The 18168-nt window shown below is 45.1% G+C and overlaps 1 long non-coding RNA gene across 1 annotated transcript; it reads left to right on the top strand.

Annotated features, from left to right (window-relative positions):
• The first annotated feature begins 665 nt into the window (after positions 1-665).
• LOC120993402 lies at positions 666-15995 on the top strand. Its single transcript, XR_005777249.1, has 3 exons — positions 666-677; positions 4303-4309; positions 15849-15995. It is a non-coding gene; the product is annotated as an uncharacterized LOC120993402 (long non-coding RNA).
• The last annotated feature ends 2173 nt before the right edge of the window (positions 15996-18168 follow it).

Genomic DNA, 18168 nt, shown 5'->3' with positions numbered 1-18168 from the left:
CATAGGCACAGGTGCACCGAAATCGGACATGGCAAGCACGAGGGGTTAATCTATAATACTGGACAGGAGACTGGGGGAAGCTAAAACAAGCAGCACATATGAAAACTCGCCTGCCCAGCGGTGCCCAGTACGGGACCCGGTAAACGCTGCAGGGGAAGGGGGGCGGGGGTTAGGCGAAGCAACCTAGCTTGCGCCATGGGAGCTAAAGGAGGCCGTCCAAAGCAGCAGGGGGAGGGGTGAGGACCCCATATTGCCCTGTATTACCGGGGAGACCAACAATCCCGCCCGGCTTGCTTAGCCCTAACGCCATGGAACAGAAGTTGGGAAGGGGGGGGGGGGCATTGACACAGCGCAGCACCACAGACATCACAGGATGGGTCGAAAGAAACGGCGCACACACGCGGGAAGCTGGGGGATAATAAAAGTCGGGGGGGGGGGTTAGGAGGAACGGCGAGCAGACTGCCGGACCTTCGCTGAAGCGCTGGAGCTGCATGTATACCGCAGCAGCAGCTGCACAAAGCCCCAGAAGCAGGCACAGGGGAGGAGGATGGCAGGGTAGAGCTCAAGCTGCTCTAACAGAGCACAGCTAACCCTCCCCTCCTCATGTAACTCACCAGGAAGCAGCCAAAGGGCAGAACCACCTGTGGACTCCTGGTGTGGACAGAGCAAAGGGGTATGTCCATACCAATCTGCTTCCACTTGCAAGAGGAAGTGACCAGGACAGAGAGAAGGTATATGTGACCTTCAGGATTTCCTGCACCGCCCCCATCCTGTCTAAGGAGGTTCCCCAGTGATTAACCCTCAATGACCCTAATCTGCAACCTACTTAACCATTACTGAGACGGGGCCAGATTCCTAAATACCCCTAAGGGGAAAATGGGGGAGGACCATAAGTCCCTAAGCACCCTCCTTATACAGTCAGGCGCTTTCCAAATAAGTAATGGGGTTTGGAAATAGCCTGGGTAAGTAGCAAGTTAGTATAAATTACATATATTACTTTTTTAGGTGTTTCTGGAAATAACGTGAGGTTTTCAAACCAGGTTGGGTCTGGGAGGGGTATAAATGTCAGTTTACAAAATGTATTGCATGTTTGTATAAAGTCTATGCATTGGATGGGGAGGGACACTCCAGATTCAGTTTTTTGTATATTTCGGATAAAGGTCATGTGGCATCAGATTTAAATCCTTCAGCTATTCTCATTTTGCCTATCTTATGCCACCAGCCCGTTACCTTTAATCATCTGTGATCGAGGAAATTAGGTATGATGCACAGAGGGGCTAATTTAGAAATGTTACCAGCAGATTAAGGTAAAATAGTGGTATGAAGGGATAATTTGGGAGTTGGGTAATGGAGGTTTTAACCAAAGGAGGGTTTGTAGATAGGGCCCCATCAAACAATGCTCAATATCTAAATATGGGGTGTCCAGACTGTCCTTAGTCAGCATTGACGATCTAGCTAGTTGAATCGATTTATAATCTAGAGCAAGATCAGGGAGAGAAATATCTCAGTATCTGATTATCTGCATAAGTAAGGAATACGCTAACTGATGTTTTCTGCCTCTCCAAAGAAATGAGATGAAAAGGCTTCTAAATTGGGAGAAATACATGGAAGGGGCATTAATTGGTAATGTTTGCATCACATATAATATTTGCGGGAGAACATAAGTGGACAGCAGATTCTTCCTACCAAACTATGACATGAATGGGACATTTAAATTGTTTAAATATGTGTAATCTAAGCTAAAGAGGCGGGATTGGTCTGTAGGTGTTTGGAGGCCTAGGTATTTTATAGCTGTAGGAGGTCCTTTAAAGGGTGATGAAAACTTGAGGTCAGTAAGAAGTTGTGGGGCTATAGAAATGTTCAGTGCCTCAGATTTGGAGAAGTTAATTTTAAAATTGGATGCTCTCCCATATATCTCCAGAATCTTCATGATCACAGGAAAGGCTTCTACTGGGTTTGAGATTAATAGCAGAAGGTCGTTTGCTTATGATTTGTTGTGGAGAAGAAAGCGAGTAAGGTTTAAATTGGAATATTTATATAAGCCGTTGGACCAGGGAGGATTGAATCTTTCATATTTCAAGGGCTATTTTTATAGCTGGGCAATTATGGTTATATTGTGAATGGGAAAAAAATGCTTTGCGTATGATTCTGGTGAGGAGTTCTTCATCTAACAATATATTTACGTTATTAGAATCTGGGCAATTGATTAATGTGAAACAGGAATACAGAGAGGCTAAAAAGTTGCTATCCAAGTCTTGTGACACTATTAGATCATGGCTGGGGATAAAAGGATCGCTTCAATGTACTCCTCTTTGGCATAATCTCCACTTACAGGCTCAGGACGGAATAGCTGGGGATCAGTTTTAGCAAAAAAATTGCATTATATATGTTACACAGGTGGTGAAGAATAGAGAGATATTGCGGTATTCGGAGTTAGCACAAAGGGAGACTTTGGACAACTTTTTGTGGTTTAGATATTTTCAGTTGCAATCGGCACTTTTTAGTGTAAAGGATAAATCACTTTTGGAGATTGACACTTTCACTTTTTTAAATGATCTGAATTAAGAACAGAGAGTTAGGATTGCACATATTTACAAATTATTAATTAAGGTACTATTTTCTAAAATACAATCACCATGACAAAGGGCTTGGGGAGTTGATTGTCCAAGCATCCAACTAGAGGGATGGGGAAATATTCTGGTGAATTTAAGTTTACTATCTTATAATTTCAATCACATGTTGGTACAATTCAATATTTTGCATAGATTATATGTTACGCCCTTATGGCTTAATAAAAAGTGTCCATGGTGTGATTTACCTGGTGTGGATAATCTGCATATGCTTTGGTCTTGTCTAATTGAGTGATCTTTCTAAGTTAAGTAGTCATAAATATAAGAAGATTCTTTTAGCTTGAATATTGTTTTTTGGCAAGACTCATGATTACTAGTGATGAGCGGCAGGGGCTATATTTGAATTCACAATATTTCACGAATATTCGTCATATATTCGCGAATTCGAAATTATTTTCTTGATTGTGAAAAATCGGCAATGTAATATTTGCGTAATGAGCGTGAAATACAGACGTGGGTCACTTTTGCTAAATTTTCCAAGCTGCTAGAAGTTTCCTGAGACTGGAGAAAATGTTTGGCACGGCAGAACATTAAATATGGCTTAATATGCAGTTAGATTGCTCCAATATATTCGCAATTGCGCTAATCGCACTAATGATGTGAATATTTTGGCGCAATACGTGAAATTTCACATTAGCAGGTCTGCCTATATGTATTGACAGCAGAACCTATCACACTACCTAACACACTGCACTGCAACAGCTACACTATATCAGGATCTAACCTACAATGACTATCTCCCACTAACTATCTGTATTATATATATAAGCTATCTAACTATCTATCTAATGTAGTGTGGAAAGCACAGAGCACAGCAATGACACTGCTGTCTCTCTCAGAACTTTAAAAAACTGTAGAAAATGGCTGCTGGGGAGGTTCTTATATAGTAAGAGGTAGGCAACTTTCCTATTGGTTGGTAGGGATGTTGCTAAGCTCAGACAAAGACATTGCAGGCTTCTCATTGGCCCACAAGCAAGAAGGGAGGTTACTGATGAAAAAAAATCTAGAATATTTAAAATTACAAATATATATCACTATATTCTAAATATTCGCGATTAATATTTGCGATTCAAATAGAACACTACTGATTACTCAAGCCTGGTTTTCACGATATATTTCAGAACTGAACACATGGATAAATTTGGTTAATAAGGTTAAAAACTATGAAAATATTCTTATAAGCAAAGAAATGCTCACGAGAAATGGACTAAGATATGGAAGGCTTGGAGGTGTTAAACCTCCTCCTCTCATCTTTATGTATGATTCTCCTTGTTTTTTTCCTTTTTAACTTTTTCTTCTCCTCTTTCTTGCTTTTTTTTTTTAGGATAGAGGGATTTGAGATGCATCGGAAGGGTGGGGGGATTAGCTGGTTTATGGGGAAAATAATAGTATAATAATTTAGAATTTTAATTCTATATTAAAAATTTATTGTATCTTTTATTCTAATCTATATATATATATAAAGAAGGACATATGTATGTATGTATGTATGTATGTTCCAAGATCACTTAAAAACGCAACCATCGATTTCAACTAAACTTGGTATACACATCCCTTGCTACCTGGAAAGAAATCTTGTGTGGGTCACAGCTCTCTAGCACATACCGTTCCTGAGATATTCCCAAACAATGCAAATATGGAACATCACATGACTTACATTAGCCAATAAAAGACTGCAGGTCTTTCTCTTCATATCCCAACTGCTATACACACAGTCACATGACCCTTATCAGCCAATAGAAGCTTGCAGGTCCAGATACACACAGTTTTACACCAGGTTTCCAAAAACAACCCAGCAATTTTTCTACACTGCTGCAGGTCAGCTTTAAAGGGGCAGGGCGCTGTGTATGACACTGTTAAGGGAGCGGAGTGCTGTGGAGGTGACAGTTCAGGGGGCAGGTAGGGGGGGCAATTAAGGCCACCCTCAAAAGATGGACTTAAAAACCCTGCCCCCAGGTCCAGATAAGCCACACACCCCAATCCGGTTAGGCGATGCACCTTCCCACTCCGCAACCAACAGGGATTGAAAAAATGAAGTTAAAAATCAACTTCTGCAGGGGTGGGAGGTGAAAGTATCCTTTCTTTCTCAATGCACCTTGATTCCTTTCTTTGTCCCCGAAGACAGGCCTGGAGAACTATCAATGACACATACAGTACGATGTCAGAAACAGCTCTGAGTTTATTCTTGACCATACGGGCCTTTTATACATCCATCCATACATACAAGAACAGCTGCGGCTCTAATCACAATAGTGCTGACTAGGAACAGTTCCTTATACAGACAGAAGGTCAATGTAAATATATATTCACCCTCTAGTATGATGTCACCCAACCTCCTGTCCTTCATACAGATCATATAGCTTATTCTATTTAACCCTTCAATCCCCTCTTAAGTCATGAATATGACTTATCTTTTTTCTCTCATAGAGAGGTAAGTAGCATATGATTGTCCAGGGTCTGTGGGTTTTGGACACATTACACAAAACATCTGTATGAGGGAAGGGATACATTGGATACAACAACATATGACAATCAAGGAAGCAATTATAATTATAATACTGATCAATAATGTTCTTAACCAACTCAAATCCGGCAGCCAGCTCAATAACCAGTCCCACCAAGAGGATGAATCAACATCTTTCCTGATATTATTAGCAATTTCATGTAACGCTTGAATATGGGACTGGATTGATCTTGAATGATCAGATAAATTAAAGCAACACATTCCTTTAAAATCTTGACATCCTACAGTATATTATGTTTAAGTAACAGATAATCCACAGCAAATCTAGTTTCTAGCACTGCTCCTCTTACGCCTTGTAGATCTAAAAGCATGTCTGATAAGGCGATAGAGGTATGATTCAGAGATTTAGCTAAGTCACATGCAATAGAATTTATAGTACGAGTATTATATATAGCCAGTCCAGGCACTCCTAATATAGAGGCGCCCAAACTTGTATATTCTGTACGGCTGAGAAGGGGTAAAGTAGAGTCACAGTCTTCTGATAAAGTCTTGGTAACTATTCTGTAAGCTCTCCTGATAGGGGGTCGACTGGGAAGGGCTAAAGTCAGCCTGGATAACGCACAGGGACCTCCAATAACATTAGAAGGAATGTAATTGTAAGTGTTGTTACCACAAGACAAAAAACATCCCTTAGGGAGCATTATATTATAGATAAAACTGGGAGTCACAATGGTCTTATTACAACTCATGGAATTATCCAGGGAGCTAGCAAGCCTACTATTCTTTCTACAAGTGTCGTCAATATAATCATATACACTATTCTTAGGTAAATCACTTTTTATGCCTCTATTATCACAAGATAAAGTCATATCCTGGGAAAAGGTAAAACAAGTCTCTGCTGCAGTCACATTAATAGTAGTTATTCTAATATTATCCCTGCTATTTCCTAATTTCTTACACTCCCCACAGAAGTCATACAAGGGAATAAAAGATTTTGTATTGTTAGCCTTTGACCAGACTTCAAGGAGGAATTAATCGGGTGTAGGCACAGCAATAACACATGTTTGTATAAGATCCCGTGGGCTCTGTAAGTCTTTAAGGCACAATGAACTAACATTTAGGGCATTTGCCATCCTGACTATGCTATTATGTTCAGAATAAAAAGGGGACGGGAGCAAAGGGATCTTGCTCCTGAGCTCTTCTATACACTGACTATTTGGTGTATCGCAGAAAAAACTCATCTCCTCTGGGTGATAAATACATGTAGTAATAAGCCAGACTGGCAAGAAAACACAAAGATTAATAATTATCAGCAGACAAACAAATCTCCCAGAATATTGTGGGGTCATCATCTTCAACCTGTGGCAAGGCACTTTTCAGGGAAACTTCTTCTGAGCTCCCCTCTTTGTTCAGGGAATTCACACCTGCTTCACCCTCTTTGTCTTTGTCCGTCACCGGAGAAGAAGCCTCAGGGATCCTTTTAACTCTGCTAGTGTGAATCCAGATTGGAGCCTCTTCTGTGAGAATCGCTGTTCTGGTGACTGCTACCACTCAGGTGGGTGGTCCAAACGGGAACTCAGTCTGTTTTCATCCTTTTGCCACGTCTTTCATCCTTTTACCACGTCTCTTGGTTGAAAGGATGCGTAGGTTCCTGTGGAGAGAAAGGAGAGGCACAAGCAACATCTTGTTCAAATTGATCTAAGACCTGGTATAAAAAAATGAGGTCAGTGGTTGCCTGTGCTCCCCTATGGCCAAGACCATGATATTGTGCAATTAAAATCGGGGCGCTTGCAACTGGGATACATTGTTTCCCCTCTTTGCAGATAAGACCCGTATCAGGGTCTTGTACTGCACCTACCGACTGCCATTCTATTTTGTCACTACTGGTAGCCAAATCCTGGAAGCTGAGCAATAGATTGTCAGTAAGGGTAATGTCTGGAACTAGGGAGGGCATTTGAACTGTTGCTGCCATTCTAATAGCAGCCTCTTTTGCTGCCTGATCAGCTAGGGCATTCCCTTTAGTTATGTGCGTTTGTAGACCAGTATGTGCCTTACAATGGATAATAGCAACTTTGCTTGGTAATTGGATGGCGGCCAGGAGATCATGTCCTAGGGTGGAATGTGAGATTTGCCTCCCATCGGCAGCTATGAAGCCTCTCCTCTGCCAGATTACCCCATGATCATGTAGAACCCCAAAGGCATATTTGGAATCGGTGTATACATTTACATCTCTCCTCTCAAAAAGACAACAAGCTCTAGTGAGGGCAATCAGTTCAGCTGCTTGGGCTGACTGAAAAGGTATAGGATACGATTCCAGTATAACATCAGGGAGTTGAACCACAGCGTATCCTGCATGATAAGTGTTGTCATTAGGGCGGGAACAGGATCCATCCACAAAAATATCAGGTACTCCTTCAATGGGTGTGGACTGTAAGTCAGGCCTAGGTGAGGTATGTTCATGTATAAGTTCAGTACATGCATGGGGAGGAGGCAAATCATCCTGCTCTCCCTTGTAGCCAAGTAGGGCATTCAGTATAGCCATTGGACCGAATGTGGGTGCTGAGTATTTGATATGAAGTTGAAGATTAGATAGCAACAAAACTTCATATCCACTCAGTCTTTGTGCTGACATATGTTGCGTATGTATGTTCCTCGATAGGGCCTGAACATTGTGTGAGGTATGCATAGTGATGGGATGACCTAGGGTGATAGACGTGGCCATCTCAGCGACCATAGCACAGGCTGCCAAACTCCTGAGACACGCAGGCATGCGCTGAACCTGTACGGGAACCACTTTTGAGAAAAAAGCAACAGGGCGGAATTTGCCTCCATGATCTTGCTCCAGGACTCCCGCCATGGTTTTACAATTGTCCCTGGCAAATAAGTAAAACATCACGCCATAGTTGGGTAGGCCCAAACCAGGACTTGAAACCATTGCACATTTCAAATGACTAAAAGCTTGTAACATTTCATCAGACCATTTAATGAAGTCAGGCATCTCAGTATTAGTGGCTTGTCTCAGAATATTATCATAGTAGGAACAATCAGCAATCCATTGGCGGCAGTAACCAATCATGCCAAGAAAGGTCAACATGTCTTTCTTGGTTTGTGGGCGGGGCAGACCCAGTACGGAGGTAATTCTGGCATGGCTGATCCTCCTCTCACCTTTACTGAGAACAAAGCCCAAATACTCAACACTTTCCATACACCATTGTAATTTCTTCCTAGAAACTTTGTGACCACATTCACATAACCAATTCACATAACCACAGTAATAAACTAACACAGTCTGCCTGGCAGGCCTTCCGAGTAGAACTACATATGAGGAGATCGTCCACATATTGTAGAAGGACAGAACCATGAGGGGCAGTCCAAGGGCGCAGTGTAACTTGGAGGACAATGGAGTAGACTACTGGGGAGTCTACATAACCCTGAGGCATTCTACACCAAGTATACTGGCAAAATTTAAATGTGAAGGCAAAGAGTGGCCATGTCTCCATGTCAACTGGGACAGAAAAAAATGCATTCTTTAAATCAATAACAGAGAAAAACTCTGCATGGGCAGGAATAGCTGATAGCAGAGATGGTACGTCTGGAACCACAGGGGCTATAGGTATGATCTGTGCATTTACCGCTCTAAGATCCTGGACAAACCTAAAGGTATTATCTGCCTTTCTCACTAGGTTGATAGGTGTATTATAGGGGGAGATAATTTCCTCAATAACCCCTGCCTCTAGGAATTCCATCAACATAGACTCAATCCCCTTTTCTTTTTCTGGGGAAAGGAGGTATTGTTTAATGTAAACAGGTGCAGTGCCGGGCTTAAGCATTGCCTTATATGGTGTACAAGAGATAAGGCCAACATCTTGGTCAGTATTTGCCCAAACCTCAGGAGGTATCGGATCAAGTAGCGGATCCTGAGGTTGGCATTCCAAATATAAAAAACAATTATCCTTTGGAACATGAATGGGCATAACTGAGGATGTGACATGTAGGTGTCCCGTCTTGCTAATCCACAACTGCATCTTTAACAGAACAAACAAATCTCTCCCTAATTGTCATGGAACCATGAACCAGACGTACAACAAGAGATAAATGAAAATAAGAAGGCTTTATTGAAAATAAAGCTGTAAAGCAAAAGTCCAAACAGATGGTGAAACCGAGCAGAGTCTTTGCGAAGCCAGAGGTCAGGAACCAGAAGGGTAGTCAGACGAAGCCAGGATCAGGAACCAGCAGGGTAGTCAGACGAAGCCAGGATCAGGAACCAGCAGGGTAGTCAGACGAAGCCAGGATCAGGAACCAGCAGGGTAGTCAGACGAAGCCAGGATCAGGAACCAGAAGCAGCAGCAGTCTTAGAAGCATGTGAACACAAGAGGACCAAGCAAGGAACTGAAGCCACAGACCTCCTATATATATGAGCTAGGCATCTAGCTCCTCCCAGGGGAAGGAGGAGCCGCAGGGTGGAAGGCTACAAGAAACCAAGATGGCCGCCAGCACATGTCAAACGAAGGAGAGCAGCAAGCAGGTAAGACCATGACAGTACCTCCCCCTCAAGGGCCCCTCCTCCGCGGAGCACAAAACGGTTTCTGAGGGAAGCGTGCGTGGAAGGCTCGGAGCAAGGCAGGAGCATGGACATCTGCGGAGGGAACCCAGGAACGCTCCTCTGGACCATAACCACGCCAATGGACCAAAAACTGCAACCGACCGCGGACCAGGCGTGAGTCCAGGATATTGCTCACCTCATATTCCTCACGATTACCCACTTGGACCGGACGAGGCCGAGGAACCGAGGAAGTGAAACGATTACACACCAGTGGCTTCAACAGGGAGACATGAAACACGTTGGAGATCCGCATGCCAGGAGGAAGCGCAAGGGCATAGGCTACCGGGTTTACCGTGCGAAGCACTCGGAAGGGACCAACAAAGCGAGGCGCCAGCTTGGGAGTGGGCACTCGAAGGTTGAGGTTGCGGGTGGACAACCATACACGGTCTCCGACCTGGTAGGAAGGAGCAGGCGCTCGTCTGCGATCAGCCTGGAGTCTCTGGCGCTGCGCAGAGACCTCAAGGGACTTCTGGATCTGTACCCAAGAAGCACGTAGGACGGAAAGGTGATCCTCCACAGCCGGAATATCCTGGGGAGAGAATACCTCCGGTAACACGGCAGGTTGGAACCCATAATTGGCCATGAAGGGAGACGTCCCAGAGGAAGAGTTCACCGCCGTGTTCCTGGCAAACTCAGCCCAAGGCAGGAGGTCAACCCAATTGTCTTGGTGATCGGAGACATAGCAACGAAGGAATTGCTCCAAGGCCTGATTAGATCGTTCTGCGGCCCCATTGGACTGAGGGTGGTAGGCCGAGGAGAAGGAGAGATGAATCCCCAACTGGGAGCAAAAGGCGCGCCAGAACCTGGACACAAACTGACTCCCCCGATCCGACACAATCTCCTTAGGCAAACCGTGCAACCGGAAGACCTCCCTGGCAAAAATCGTGGCCAACTATTGTGCAGAGGGTAACTTCTTGAGAGGAACACAGTGGCACATTTTGGAAAACCGATCCACAATCATGAGAATGACCGTATGGCCTCGGGATGCAGGGAGGTCCACAATGAAATCCATCCCCAGGTGTGACCATGGGCGCTCCCCGGTGGCTATGGGTTGCAGAAGGCCCAACGGAAGGTGCCGAGGGGACTTACTCTGAGCACAAACGGAGCATGCCGCTACATATGCGGCGATGTCGGAACGTAGGGAAGGCCACCAGAACAGACGTGAAACAGCCCAGGACAGCTGATTCTTTCCAGGATGCCCCGCGGTCTTGGAGTTATGGTAGGTTCGCAACAACCGAGTGCGCAACTCCTCAGGCACAAAACATCTGCCGTTGGGTCTCCCAGAGGGAGCACCAGATTGAGCCGCCAAAATCTGCTCACCCAGGGGAGAGGTCAGGCTGGTGCGAATGGCGGCCAGGATCTGATTCGGAGGTATGACCGAAGTCGGAATCGACTCCTCCCTGGACAGCTCGGAGTACTGCCGTGATAAGGCATCCGCCCTGATGTTCTTGGAACCGGGTAGGTAGGAGACCACGTAATTAAAACGTGACAAGAACAGAGCCCATCTGGCCTGACGTGGTGTCAATCTCTTGGCCTCAGAAAGGTAGGTCAGATTCTTGTGGTCCGTCAGGATGAGAACCGGAACCACCGAACCCTCGAGCAAGTGCCTCCATTCTTTAAGGGCCTGCACGATGGCCAATAACTCCCTGTCACCAATCTGATAGTTGCACTCCGCGGAAGACAGTTTCCGGGAGTAAAACCCACAAGGAAGCAGAGGACCCTCTGGTGTTCTACGCTGAGACAGAAGGGCGCCTACTCCCATCTCAGACGCGTCCACCTCGAGGACAAAGGGCAACCCAGGGTTGGGATGCGACAGAATCGGAGCCGACACAAAGGCGGACTTTAGGGCCTCAAAAGCTCGGATGGCCTCGAGCGGCCAGACCTGGGAATTACTGCCCTTCCTGGTCAGATCCGTGAGAGGCTTGGTCCTAATGTCACGGAACCATGAACCAGACGTACAACAAGAGATAAATGAAAATAAGAAGGCTTTATTGAAAATAAAGCTGTAAAGCAAAAGTCCAAACAGATGGTGAAACCGAGCAGAGTCTTTGCGAAGCCAGAGGTCAGGAACCAGAAGGGTAGTCAGACGAAGCCAGGATCAGGAACCAGCAGGGTAGTCAGACGAAGCCAGGATCAGGAACCAGCAGGGTAGTCAGACGAAGCCAGGATCAGGAACCAGCAGGGTAGTCAGACGAAGCCAGGATCAGGAACCAGAAGCAGCAGCAGTCTTAGAAGCATGTGAACACAAGAGGACCAAGCAAGGAACTGAAGCCACAGACCTCCTATATATATGAGCTAGGCATCTAGCTCCTCCCAGGGGAAGGAGGAGCCGCAGGGTGGAAGGCTACAAGAAACCAAGATGGCCGCCAGCACATGTCAAACGAAGGAGAGCAGCAAGCAGGTAAGACCATGACACTAATAAATTCACAGGACAATTTGGAATGATCCTAAAACTGTGTGTGAACATTGACTGGTGCTGGTATGGATGTTGGATCGAGGAGGAGTTTTATAAGATCTGGTCAGTATCCCATTAATTCCCACAGAGGGCTCAGCATTCTCTCTTGGACCACTATAATAATCCTCACATATAGTACTACTAGTAGCAGCACCAGAATCCACAAGAAAAGGGAGAAGACGTCCCTCTATGGTTAACACAATCAGTGGTGATTCCTTATAGTGGTTTGTGATGAGAGTGAATGCTAGGATACTGTCCCCCGGGCATCCTCATTGCGATGTCTGCTGCCCCCAGGCTACAGGAAAACGAGGGGTATTATTCTGGGGCTGGGGCAGTGGTGGGGGAAGATCTCAGATCTGAGCTTGTGGGTAAGGTTGGGTGCCTTGAGCTTGGGTATAATTTGAGGCATGTTGCCTGAGTGGGTAAGGGCATCGACTGATCCAGTGGTCAGTTTTACCACAATTAAAGCAACCTGCAGGACGATTTCTATTATTCCCTCCTCTCCCAGAGCATGGCCCTCTACCCCTTCTTCTGCCACTTCCCCTATTGAGCTGATTTGAGGGACAATTTCTATCCTGAGTTTGGTAATGGGCCTCTTTAGGTCTTACTATTTCAAAACAACCCGCCGTATCTTACTCCAGTAACTTATTTTGGAATTGATCTTTATTAAGACTAGGCCATTCGTAGATCATTTGTTTAACAGTAAGCTGGAGATGTGGCTGTAGATTGGTAAGGAAAGTCTGAATGAGCATAGAATGTATATTATCCTGAATACTCATTCCTGCCACTAGAGTCCAAACTTCATTGAACCTCTTCCAAAAGTCTATAACAGACTCTCCTGATTTTTGTTTACAAGCTACAGCAGTTGGCAATGAGGACCTAGTCTGAAAACACCTCTCCATTTCACACTTAATTTCTTCACACATAGTGTCTATGCCTGCCTCAGTATTTAATTTATAATTTCCAGCCGGCATATTCAGAGGCTCTATAGTGCTTATAGAGGGGATCTTACTCCAATCCCAGGGGAAATTGTGTCCAACTATCCCATCTATTATAAGGCGCATATCCTCCTGATATTCAAATAATGAAATGTCCCAGATGAAGATGAAGAGGGTTTAGGGCAGTGTTTAACAATCTTATTAATATCATCTACTTCAATAGGTTTCTTTAACAAGGTGTCCCCTACAGTCATAAAAAGGAACTGTTCCTCAAGGTCACTGTCCTCATCATGATGAGGTATATGTTCAGGTTTGGGAAAAGACTTTTGTGATCTAAGGCACATGGGAGCTATGACATCCCCAGCACCAACAGCACCAGCCGCTGGATCCTGACCACTCTGATCAGGCATAGGTTGGGGCAACTGCAGAGGTGGCTGCGGGAGCTGGGGTGCTGTAGGTGGTTGGATGTTGGTAGCAGTATATGCAGCCAGTAAATCTAAGTCATCTTTTGAAAGGGATGGATATATCTGTGGGATATTTCCTAAATAGGGAGGATGGGGCTTCTGGAGTGAACCCCTTGTCAATTATTCTTCTAACTCATGTTTCTTTTTATATCCCTCCTGGTTCTCTGCCTTCTGTTTGTTAACCTTTATATTTGGTCTATCATACCAATATGGTGCATAAGTAAGCCAATTTTCCCCTCCCGACTTCATATACTGCATGTCCCACTTGAGGTCTGGACCATAATATGGGTAAGCTTCAGTGTCACCCAAACATAACCCTTTTACCATATCCATATGGAAGGTGTCATTAGCCCCTTCCTGAGGGAAAACAATTATACTCTTCATCCCCTCTGTCCATCCTGCCATATTATCCACCCAGGGAGTAACTAAATAATAATCAGTCCCACAGACCCAAGCTACATAATCCTTACATGTTTCTTCTACATTCGGAGGGGGTGGAGAGACCTTTCCTTGCTTTGCACCCATGTCTTATAACTTAATTGAGACGGAGGCAGAGAAAAACTCTCCCCAGGACTGGCTGTACTGAACCGTGAAGGCTCCGACAATTCCGGTCATCTGGGTCAGAGGACTTATGTCTATGCTCAACTTCCTTCTCAACGGACTGTTAGTATTATCCCTTCAAACCGTCACTTGCTTTCACTAATTTCTGGGTTAGCGGGTTTAACCTCGCCAGAAAAGTGGGGCGTCTTACGGTTATCCAGGACACACACAATAAAGTTAGTACAGTTTTCACAGTATCATTACTTAATGCTTCATAACATAACAAAAAGCAGAAGAAAGCGACAGAAAAGAAGCGATAGAAATTGGGTGACAAGAGAAATCAAGGTGCAGAGACTATTTGAATTCTTCCCAAAAGAATTCCTCTTTTAAATCCTTCCCTAAATAATTTATCTGTTAGACTTGGCCAGTAGTCTATTTATAGTCTATCTTGCCTAAAGATAGATACTATTCCTTTCAGTGTGTCAGTGGTGGATTCAAAATAGAAGCAACACAAAAAATTTCGGAAAGCATCGAAATGTCCCCAGTCTTACTTACCGAATTCCTGTATTTTCTAACCCGGACAGAGCCCCCACCTTGATTCCTTTCTTTGTCCCCGAAGACAGGCCTGGAGAACTATCAATGACACATACAGTATGATGTCAGAAACAGCTCTGAGTTTATTCTTGACCATACAGGCCTTTTATACATCCATACATACAGTCAGGTCCATAAATATTGGGACATCAACACAATTCTAAAATTTTTGGCTCTATACACCACCACAATGGATTTGAAATGAAATGAACAAGATGTGCTTTAACTGCAGACTGTCAGCTTTAATTTGAGGAAATTTACATCCAAATCAGGTGAACAGTGTAGGAATTACAACAGTTTGCATATGTGCCTCCCAATTGTTAAGGAACCAAAGGTAATGGGACAATTGGCTTCTCAGCTGTTCCATGGCCAGGTGTGTGTTATTCCCTCATTATCCCAATTACAATGAGCAGATAAAAGGTCCAGAGTTCATTTCAAGTGTGCTATTTGCATTTGGAATCTGTTGCTGTCAACTCTCAAGATGAGATCCAAAGAGCTGTCACTTCCAGTGAAGCAAGCCATCATTAGGCTGAAAAAATAAAACATACCCATCAGAGAGATAGCAAAAGCATTTGGCGTGGCCAAAACAACTGTTTGGAACATTCTTAAAAAGAAGGAACGCACAGGTGAGCTCAGCAACACCAAAAGACCCGGAAGACCACAGAAAACAACTGTGGTGGATGACCAAATAATTCTTTCCCTGGTGAAGAAAACACCCTTCACAACAGTTGGCCAGATCAAGAGCACTCTTCAGGAGGTAGGTGTATGTGTGTCAAAGTCAACAATCAAGAGAAGACTTCACCAGAGTGAATACAGAGGGTTCACCACAAGATGTAAACCATTGGTGAGCCTCAAAAACAGGAAGTCCAGATTAGAGTTTGCCAAACGACATCTAAAAAAGCCTTCACAGTTCTGGAACAACATCCAATGGACAGATGAGACCAAGATCAACTTGTACCAGAGTGATGGGAAGAGAAGAGTATGGAAAAGGAAAGGAACTGCTCATGATCCTAAGCATACCACCTCATCGTTGAAGCATGGTGGTGGTAGTGTCATGGCATGGGCAAGTATGGCTGCCAATAGAACTGGTTCTCTTGTATTTATTGATGATGTGATTGCTGACAAAAGCAGCAGGATGAACTCTGAAGTGTTTCTGTCAGTGGCGTACCGCCAATATAGGCAGACCACGCCGTTGCTATGGGGCCCGCGGCACAAGGGGGCCCGGAGCGCATGGAAGGCTCCGCCCCCTTTGTCTACTCTGCACAGTTTATTCACAAAGTTGTTTTCCCTCGGGTCCGGACGTCCTGCTCCCCCGACCGCTCCATGATCCGGGCTGCGGGCTCGCTCGTTCCCTGCATTTTACACTGGCCGTTTAGCACAGCAAAGATCCTGCTGCTGATTGGCCAGGCAGCAGGAGCAGGCGCCGCTGAAGCACAGACAGAGGCGTGCAGCCAGAGTAGTATCCTTCTGCTGCGCTCATGTCTGCCTCAATTCATCACAGTAAGTTCAACTGCAGTCCCGACCCCCCCCCCCCCCCCCCCCCTCCTGCTGCTAGACTGAAGGATCGCTCCGTCCGGACAGTGAACAGTGCACATAAACACACTGTTGTCTAGTGTGCCTGTGCCACAGTAAGAGGGGGAGGGGGGCCCTGTAGGCTCGTAGAGATGACTTAGTCAGGAGGACAATGTGCTTGCATCATAAGGGTATTCTTGATGGGGGAGGGCAGCAACAGCAAGCAGTGGTTTTTTGTGTGTGTTTTTTTAAGGGGGGGGGGTCTGTAGGCTAATAGAGGATTCAGGAGGACAATGTGCTCCAGTGTGCCTTCCTCCTACTCCTCACCCCCCCCCCCCCCCCCCCGGGCATTTCGGGGGGCATTATAGGGGTTTTAACTCCTTGACGCTGATGGGGGATATGATTGGTGGCTTTGGGCACACTTAGCATCAGCAGCAAAGAGTTGAAGGGGTTATCCAACCTCTAATGCCCCCCAAAATGCCCGGAGGAGGGTTATGACACAGACAGGAGGAGCGATATGTATGCGTGCTCCTGCCCTGCACTCGCTCAGCTGTGCTCACATACATATCGTGCCCTGTATCCACTGTCCTGTGCCCACTCTGCTAAATCCTAACATAGCCCATCTATGCCCGGCTTTACCAAAGCAGACAGGCAGGAGCAGCGATGTGTGATGTGATCATATTTATTTTATGTATGTGTGTGTGTGTGTGTCTGTCCCTGTGTGTGTGTGTGTGTGTGTGTGTGTCTGTCCCTGTATGTGTGTGTGTGTGTGTGTGTCTGTCCCTGTGTGTGTGTGTGTGTGTCTGTCCCTGTATGTGTGTTTCTGTCCCTGTGTGTCACCATCCATCACTATGCCCATAGTGTTCCTATGTCTTGACACAGGTGCATCAGGACGTTCTGTGCGGGGCAAGAAGAAGAAGAAGATGGAAGAGGAGGCAGCGCCGCCAACATAGAGTCCCGTGGGAGAGACACAGGGAGGCACACTAAGGGCGTAAGTAACACTACCACATTATCTACACTAGTGTTATCTGTGGTTTTACATAGGACTGCAGGTAACACTACCACATTATCTACACTAGTATTATCTGTGGTGTTACATAGGACTGCAGGTAATACTACTACATTTTAGGTAATCAGAGAGCCATCACTGTGTTATCTGTATTCAGAGAGCCATCACTGTGTTATTTGTGCTGTTACATAGGACTACAGGTGACATCTACTACATTATCAGTACTTAGATAGTTATCACTGTGTTATTTGTAGTTTTACATAGGACTGCAGATAAAACTTTTATGGAATATCCACAGAAGTCCCATAGATTCAGATACCACAGGGTTTTGTTCCTACGGCATTCCCTTTACCGCAAAACTGACCTGTGCCCTTCATTCTCTGGGTCAGTACGAATACGTACGAACGTATGTATACATTTCTTTATTGGTAAATGGGGGTGTGGCGGGGGAGGAGCCAGGACAGGAGGTGGGATGGGCCAGGCATGGGTAGTGGGTGGGGTTAGGGGGCCCAATTCATATTCTTGCTATGGGGCCCAGTGATTTCTATGTACGCCCCTGGTTTCTGTCAATATTATCTGCTCATATTCAGCCAAATGCTTCAGAACTCATTGGATGGCGCTTCACAGTGCAGATGGACAATGACCCAAAGCATACTGCAAAAGCAACCAAAGATTTTTTTATGGGAAAGAAGTGGAATGTTATGCAATGGCCAAGTCAATCACCTGACCTGAATCCGATTGAGCATGCATTTCACTTGCTGAAGACAAAACTGAAGGGAAAATGCCCCAAAAACAAGCAGGAACTGAGGACAGTTGCAGTAGAGGCCTGGCAGAACATCACCAGGGATGAAACCCAGCGTCTGGTGATGTCTATGGATTCCAGACTTCAGGCTGTAATTGACTGCAAAGGATTTGCAACCAAGTATTAAAAAGTAAAAGTTTGATTTATGATTATTATT

Source organism: Bufo bufo, chromosome 3 (genome assembly GCF_905171765.1).
Source record: "Bufo bufo chromosome 3, aBufBuf1.1, whole genome shotgun sequence".
Lineage (NCBI taxonomy): Eukaryota > Metazoa > Chordata > Amphibia > Anura > Bufonidae > Bufo > Bufo bufo.
The sequence above is the reverse complement of the archived record's forward strand: the minus strand, read 5'-3'. Positions and strand labels throughout refer to the sequence as shown.